Source organism: Cryptomeria japonica, chromosome 6, assembly GCF_030272615.1.
Source record: "Cryptomeria japonica chromosome 6, Sugi_1.0, whole genome shotgun sequence".
NCBI lineage: Eukaryota > Viridiplantae > Streptophyta > Pinopsida > Cupressales > Cupressaceae > Cryptomeria > Cryptomeria japonica.
Window position 1 is genome coordinate 453,422,297 of NC_081410.1, and position 9,177 is coordinate 453,431,473.

A 9,177-nucleotide genomic window follows, 5' to 3' on the forward strand; every position below is an offset into this window, starting at 1 on the left:
TTGAGATTTTTGTTGATGGTTTGACAAAACTTGGTTGATATTCCACTTTGTTTTTGGTAATGTTTGAAAACATTTGATCTTGTAGCAAAGACACAACAACAAAGCAAGAAAACCAATCTGACATAAAGAGAGCACTGTTCAGAGGATTTTTTCAAACCCCTATGAATGTTCGAATATTTTTCAAGACCCCATTTTGTTTTTGACAAATCTTGGTCATTCGATCATACAAAAGTCTAACTCTACTAAGGTCAAAAGGTCACGAATAGTACCACAACCCACATCTTGATACTTTGTCAGCTCAAATTGCCTTGTCACACCCTAGGGTGTGCCCATTTTTTTACCTTTTTTCTAGAAATTAACCCAAAGATGATTGCTCCTCAATTGGCTCGTTATCCTGGGAGATATATGGTGAGTGTCTTGGGGGCAGATTCTTCCCCACCCTTGCACTATGATACTATAAGTGTTTGGTTACTGATTCAGATTGGCCTCTAATTTTCTAAAGATATTAGTCAGGGTTTTGTTTGAGTGGTCATAATCAGCAGTGTTTTCTGCTCCATTAAGGAGGTCTCCCAGTTTGTAGAGGTTACCCTCTACAAATTTTCTCATACCATGTAGGCACTGAGGGAGGCATGACATTATTATGACAGCATGTAACACTCGTTGCTTACAATTTTCATTTCAAATATATTTATTTATAGTGGCTTGGATTACTTGGTTTTAGTCATTACCACTTAGGTTGTTCCCTCTCACTTGGCCTTATGGGCTATTTGGGAGGCAGGCATGCTAAGGGTTTTATCCTATTGCAAAAATTGATAAAAAGCATGAAAGGTGGGTCTGGCTTTTGGTTACGCGGTTAAGGGGAGAGCATGTGCCTATAACCTTGGAAACATGGAAAACAAGAGAGTTTTTTTTATCCCTTCATTGCAAAATTTTTTAACTATTTAGAGATGTTGGTACAAAAAAGCATGATGTTAATTTTATCCAACAAAGCAATGATGAGATAAAGAAAAATACTTTGTTTTTGTTCTTTTTAAAGAGCACCAAAGTAAGTATTAGCTAAATTAGGTCTAGCTATCTCTGCAAAAACTCATGAAAATGTTAGCACATTGTGGGCTCACAAGCCTAATTTTCTCTTTCGGTTACAAAATTTATCTCACTGTCTGTCCGGAAAATATAACACTAAATTGTCAAAATGTCAACAGAGAATTGAAAAAGAACATAACAGGAAGCCTTTATGAGGACTTGACAATTGTGAATCAGCATCTAAACAAATGCAAATTGGTGTAAACATCGATGTGAATTTTATTGGAGTTCAGAAAATACAACACCACAGGAGCCCAAATAATCTCTACAAGCTGAAAAACCTGTTACAAGGAGAAGCAAGGCAGCAAATCACAGAAGAAAGAAATACACAAAAAATATGCTCAAAAAGAGAGAGCTCAATATTCACAAAATGTGTAATGTAAAAAACTTTCTTCTTACAATGAAAAGAATGAACTCAACCTTTAATAGGTCAAGAAACCCTAAAAGGGAAAACTTAGGTTTGCACATAATAATTAATAAAAGAATTAATTATTATATACCTAAAGTTAGCTTAAGTGTAAAAGAGATAAAGGGAACTTAAATAATTAAACAAATATTGTTTAGTTAATCAAGTAAATATCTGAATACTCTAACACCCCCCCTTAAACTAGACTTAGGAAGAAGCTAAAACCTAGAATAGCTACTGAAAGCAATAAAGATGGGTCATGGCAACAAGGCCTGATCAAGTACCCAAATACAATGAAATCTCTATGAACTAGAGAAATAGAGAAAAACACGTGGGAACAAAACTCTACTCCAAAAAGAGATGGAAAAGAACACCACTGAAGCATGAAGAACTTGCAAACTCTGTCAAAAAATAACTGTTGATCTGAAGAACCTCCGCTGAAATAGAACATGACCAGGTAGAGAAGACTATAATCTGTATGAGTGCCCTCAAATGACACTAATCAAATCAGATGGAAAACAAGGCAAACATTGAACTCAAAGATACATATGGCATAAGAAACCAAAGCCTGAAGAGCTGATCAATCAAACCATGGAAGCATTAGAACCAACAGGACAAACCTCCCCATAATGCTGAAAAGAGAGAGGGACAGGAACACTAAAAAGAACAGCCAAGAAGAACTGCATGACGAAGAACCAGGAACATCAAAGGTGCTGAGAAAAGTACAGGGTGTTGTGGAAGGAACACTCACTTGACACACATCATGAGGTGAATGTTATGGAAGGAACACTCACTGGACAAAGGAAAATGGCAAACAACAGGCAAACATCAACCCCCTCATGGAACTTTATAAGTAGTGCATGTACAACAAGGCACAAGATATGCATGATCTCAGGTAAACAATGCATGATGGCACTTTATCTCAGTGTGTTTGCATACATATAATGCTACAATGATAAGAATACTGGAAACAGAAAGAACAGCAAAAACTGAGACATCCTACTCAGAGAAGAGATCCCAGGACCTGAAACAACCAAGATATCCACTAGAGTACTGAAAAGCAAAAAACTGAATAAAATTTGCATGGAGCAAAATGTGGGAATAAAACTTGTATGGCTAGAAAGTACACAACACACGCTTTCCAAAAATATAATTTTTTCAAAAAATGGAGTTCGAATGCTCATTCTACGTCCCCTGGAGTGCAAAAAAGAGACCTCACTTTGACTGGAAAAAAACATAGTCAAACAGCAAAATTGAAAAAAATTACCAACATGACAAGGTTCAGCTCAAAACCAGCTCTCTAACGCCTACTCGTTTTCGAAAAAACAACTTTGTATGCCCAAGATAGGGCCAAAAAACCAAACCCCCCTTCAAAACAAGAGGAAGGGGTAGTCTGGTGGCTGAACGGGCGGAGGTGGCCAGTGGGTGGCGCTCCAATGGCGAGCTGGTGGTGCTTTGGTGGTTGTCAGGTGGTGGAGCCAGGGCTGCAGGCAGGTCGGGCGGAGGTTTCCGGCGGTAGAAAGAGGTGGCCGGAGAGCGGAGGTAGGCGCAAGGCGGAGCGGCGGTTGAGCGCGGGCGGCAGGTCGGGGGGTAGCGACGGCTGGGGAGGCGGGGCTACTGGGAAGAGGCGGTCGGAGAGCAGCAGCGGCCGAGGAGGCGGGGCTGCCGGGAAGCAGCGGCTAGGGAAGCAGTGACGACTGGGAAGCTTGCAGCGACCGAAAAAGTGGGGCGGACCGGAGGCTAGGGGCCGGTAGGGGGCTAGAGGTCGGTGCCGGTGGCAGCTTGAGGGCCGGCAGGGCCAAAGACCGAGGACCTGCGGAGGCCAGGTTGGTAGGGGGTCGGACTGTCAAGTCCGGACCCTGCACAATCCCAAAAACCTTTTTTCAAAAAAAAAAAAATTGATTTTTTTGAAAAAAAACAACTATCGCCTTTTTTTGATTTTTTTTTCAACATTTTTACAAAAAATCAAATTTCGGCCTACATGCCGTAAAAAGGCAAAAAATTATTTTTTTGAAATTTTTTTTCTCGATTTGCATGTGTAGCGTCCTAAAATTGTGACACTTGCAATTTCGACTGCATTTCGGTCTTCACGATGGCGACGCAACACGCAACCTGAATGGAGACCCTGAAACTTGCTCACGACACTAAAAACTGCATTTTTCAAGTACCCTGGCCTGAACCTCCTTGCACCCTAATGTTCTGGGAGGTGGGACCAGAGCGCCCAGCGCCCTGGTCCCTCAGGACCAGGGCGCCCAGCGCCCTGGTCCCTGGGTCCTATTTTGGGCTCGGTCTCCTAAGGGGTCTCGGGTCTTTTTGTTTGCAAATTGGAAATTAACTTTCCTGGTCGGCCTAAGGTCGGGAAAATCAGTCTATCAGCCCTAATTGACAAGTATATAAATGACATTTTCCTCTTTCATTCGAGATGATGGAAAAGGCGTGGAAACTATACTCAAGCATTCAAGCATTCAAGCATTCCTTCAAGCAATTGATCATTTCAAGTCTCCATTCAAGGCTAAGTGTTGCATTCAAGACAAGGATTCAACCATTGAAGAGGAGATCATATACTACATGCTACAACATACAACATACAACATCTAAACCTTCGCACATAAGGATACCAACATCCTTAGAACAAGGTATTAGTACTTGTTTTACAGTCATTTACATTTACAGCTCTTGCTCATTTCTTGGTTAATTCCAAAACCGGGGTTTGACCTAAAGGCAAACCCCTAATCCCTAACCCCCCAATCGTCTTCGCTTTTCTGTGTGTAGGTTGCAAGTACGCGGCTGAAATTGAAGATCTGGAATCCTTGTGCAGAGATGAACAGATCCCCCTTCGTTTCGCGAATTTTTCGGAGGACCGTGGCGCCGGGCGCCATCGTCCCGACAACTTTTGCTCAAATTTGCAGGACAGCGCCGTATCGACATTTTACTGCTAATTCCAGGTCCGCAGCTTCATCCTACAACCCGAACTCAGTTTATAAGCGAATCTTTATGACTTTCTATGCATGCTTAGCTTAATTTCCTTAACAACATTCTTTACAAAAGAGGGTAGCCTTGCTTTCCTAACCCTTGAAATTCATTTAGCATCCTATCTTACATTGTGTGGGATTGGATCTTATGAGTTTCAACCCCTCTTTTGAATGTAAAGTCTCTCCCCTAAGTGAAAAACCATCGAATCCTAGCAAACCTCCCTTCTCTCTCCTCGGAGTTGGAAGAGGGGAGAGCAACTAGGGTTCGATCGCGATTTTTCCGCTTTACAGCATGTCAAGATCGTACGGCCTGGATTTGGAGAAAAAATACTTCCAAAGGCTCAGGAACCAAAATAGGTCAAATTTTATATGACCATAGGGGTTTTCGAGTCTTCTAAGCACGATGGTGAGGTTCGTTTAGGCCCAAAGTGCTCAGAAAAAAAGCCTATACCTAGGTGCATAAAAATAACTTTCTGAAACCCCAGATCTGCTTCCAATGCAAAAATCTCAAAACAAGAATAGATAGTTGCAGAGCTAAAGCTCTGATACCATGTTGGAGTTGAGAAAATACAACACCACAGGAGCCCAAATAATCTCTGCAAGCTTAAAAACCTGTTACAAGGAGAAGCAAGGAAGCAAATCACAGAAGAAAGAAATACATAGAAAATATGCTCAAAAAGAGAGAGCTCAATATTCACAAAATGTGTAATGTAAAAAACCTTCTTCTTACAATGAAAAGAATGAACTCAACCTTTAATAGGTCAAGAAACCCTAAAAGGGAAAACCTAGGTTTGCACATAATAATTAATAAAAGACTTAATTATTATATACCTAAAGTTAGCTTAAGTGTTAAAGAGATAAAGGGAACTTAAATAATTAAACAAATATTGTTTAATTAATCAAGCAAATACCCGAATACCCTAACAAATTTTTGTTAGTACAGATGCAAATTTATTTCTGCATAGATGTGGACTACTGTTTGCACAAATGTGAATGGTTATCAGAATAAATATGAATTAGTTAAACAAAAGTAAGAAACAGAAGATAGAAGTTTCTAAATGGCATGAGTTTGATCCATTATCATGTTGCCCATGATCTTAATGTCATCAAATACGTCAAATCTTTCTAGGTATTTCTACACAATATGATAGTTTCGAGATAGGCCAGCCAATTCTTCAAGATCTTGGAATCTCTTCTCTGCTCTTATCAGCTGTCAATGAGCTCTCTGTTGTCCTCTATCTTCAATTCTCTTCCTGGTACCTGAAATCTTCAATTTTATTTTTCTTGTCATGGGGTTAGACACATTTTATGCATAAAAAAGAATTTTTCCAGAATTGAAAAAGATTTATGGGTTAGTATCGCAAATGAGTCAAAAATAGAAACAACGATTAATATTGAAACTTTGAATCATCCCTGCAAATGCGAATCAACTTATACAAATGCAAATTATTGTTAATACAAATGCAAACTAATATCTGTAATACCCTAAAAATGGTCATCTAAACCATGAGCCCCTAATCTTGACAACGTCACCAAGGTCCTAACCAAAGGCAATTAAATAAATCTTGAGCACACAACTAATTCTTTAATCATCAAATGTCACATGGCAAATTAATCACTCAATATTAATTAAATATTTATTTAATTAATTGATCATTCCAAGTAAATAATTTTTAAAACAATTATCTTATTTAATTTATTTTATATCCTAGCATATTTAATGAAATAAATCAATTTGCCATTAAAACATCAAAAAAAGAGGAATTGGAAATTATAAGCACAAATCTTCAAAAAAAGGAATTAATTGACAAAAAAAGAATTAAAATTTGAGAAAAGAAATCAATTGGAGATAATCTTGAAAAATTAAAAATTGATAAATAATCTCAGAGAAAACGATTAAAACAATTAAATAAAAAATTTGAATGAAATAGAGAATAAATTAGTTTTTCCTGATTTTATCTTAATTTTAGTTCAATTTCCTTTAAAACTGAGAAAAGCATCCAATCACATCAATTCACCTAGATTGTGCTTCCTCTTGGAAAATCTTGATCGCTCATCATCATTTGATCTCAGCTGTCGGTTTCTTTCTGAATTTTCTATAAATTCAGGCTCTCATCTCTCATTCAAGGATCCTGGAGAATATTTTGTTATTATGTTGTTTTTGCTCTAGGTTCATTAATATTTGTGCATTCAGATATTCATATATTAGTTATTGCATACATATTTAGATCATTTATCTCATTCATTGCTTAAATCCTGTTAGATTAATCTTGCATTCATCTAGCTTAATTCATGCTCATATAGATTTAAAAATCCTTCGTTTAGGTGTTGTCTAGTCACTAGATAACTTAGCAATCTGAGAGCAATCTAAACTCGCATCTACTAGAAGGTAATTGGTCGATTTGTTATGGTTTTATTATTCACGTTTATATCTGTCTAACCATGTATGTAATGACTTAATTGAAGTGTTGTGTATTCTAGATACAAATACAGGTCCACTTTTCACACACACATTTTTGGCGCCCACCGTGGGGCAAGAAACAAATTTTTCGGCCTCAAAATCATTTTTTTTATCCTGCAAGTTTTGTCCGTACAATCTCTGTGAAATATCGTACGAGTAGTTTCACTACATCATACGACATTATATTGAAGCTTGTTATTTGTCGTACGACATTATATTGAAGCCTATTATTTTTCGTACAAATCAAAAAACGGTGTCGTACGACATACTGTTCAGATTATCTAATTTTATCTTATGTCGTCCTAGGCTCAGTTCTGACTCATATGATAAAAGCCTTTTGCCGTTTCACTCTATAATAATTGTCGTACAATTCTGTTTTATGTTGGATTAAAGCAAGTTTCACTTTTCAGGGTTTTTCTTGAATTAAATTTTGATTACACTAACGCTAACCCTGAATTGTCTTCTGTCTGCATGGTATTTTCATAGCCTAACCAGTTTCTTGCAAGACGCTTGTCAAAGAATTTATCAATCAAACATACGCCTGTCAAAAAATAAAAACAACATGACTACTGATATGTTGTTTTTGTAGGTTGCCTAAAGAGAATCAATCAAACATTGTGTATTCTTTAATTTTTTTTAGGCACTTAACTTGCTATCTAGTTAATGAACAAATATGTCTTTCCTGTTTTTTTTAGAAAATTCTGAGAGGTAGGAGAGTATGCTCTTATCTTTTTAAGACAATCAGAAATCTAGACCCTTGAGGCTTTTTCTTTGTTTGAGATTTGTACATCTTTAGCAGGCCTGCCCTCCCGAGGGGTTGAAAAAATCTTTAAAGTCATTACGGCCGGTGTGAGGGGAATGACCTAAGTGGGAACGGCTAAATGCCAAGTACTCCAACCCACTATAAAATAAATGTGATTTGATGAAAATCAAGTCAACGGCAGTGCTCGGGAATAGCTCTCCTCAATACTTTCGGGTATATTGAACCTTGGTTTTCAAGGCTGGGAGACCTCTTAATTGAGTTTATACCTCGACACGCCGAATGAAACCCTTACTAGATCCAATTAAAAATAGAAGCTACCTAATTCACCTCCGAAAGGTTGATAACCTTTGTGCAAGAGGGATAGTAACTCTCCCAAGACACTTGCCATATCGTGCCCCCATTAGCGTTTGGAGTTGGCTAATATGGCGTTGAGAATCCATTGCGTGAGACTCAGCGGCCGTATTCTAATTAGCTATTGGGTGTGTACCTAAGTCAGCAAGTAAAGGTTTTCTTCTCTAAGCCAACTTCCATAGGGTTTGCATGTTGTGATTGGAGTTACTATTCATACTGCGTGTTTTCTGTGTTTTCATCCCTCAAACTAAAAATGGAATACTAAAGCTGGAGAAAACAAATCAATAACTGAATGATAAAACTCTATCTGTGTCAAAACTAGTCTATCCTAGTCAAAAATCAGTCCATCTCAGAATTGGTCATACTCAGTTGTCATACTCAGCTATTCAAAAACTCAAAAATTTTGTCTTTGTCCTGTTAACAGTCGTACGAACCTGATCATTTGTAATCCTGCACCATATCCTGTGTCGTACGAGTCTTTTAATTTGTCATCTGAGCTCAATCCTCTATCATACGAGACCCAACAGTCTGTCGTTTAAAGCTAAATCCTCTATCATACAAGACAGAACTGCACTGAATCCTTTGTCATTCAGGACATGCCCATTTGTCGTATGGTACTAGGAAGCAACTCATATGAAACAGAACTGTTATTTTCCTGAAGTTGTTATACTGTCATACGATCTTATAAATCTTGTCGTACGAGTCTCTGATTTTACCAATCCAAAATAGTCAAACCTGTCTAAAATAGTCTACAGCGAGCCTAAAATTGGTTATCATCCTCCTAAGCATAAACAACCTTGATAGTGTACCTCTACCGTTGTGTTGCACGATTTTGTCGATCATCTCTCAGCTAGTTCAAACAACATCTTATCAAACCTAAGTTAACTTAGATAATGTCTTACATAGGATAGATCATTCCTGAAACCAAACCAAATCTTAGTAACTTCTCTCAATCACTACGTTAAACGAACTACTAGCTACAATTTGATCTTGACTTCTGCAACACATTTAGCTCTCGGTCCTGTCGGTTACAAATTCCTGTTCAAACTGGAAACTCTCGCAGCAAAACAGACAAAGAAAAAGAAACACCCTTTTCATCAAATGACAATCCATTCTTTGAGAAAACCTCTTTCAAAATAAA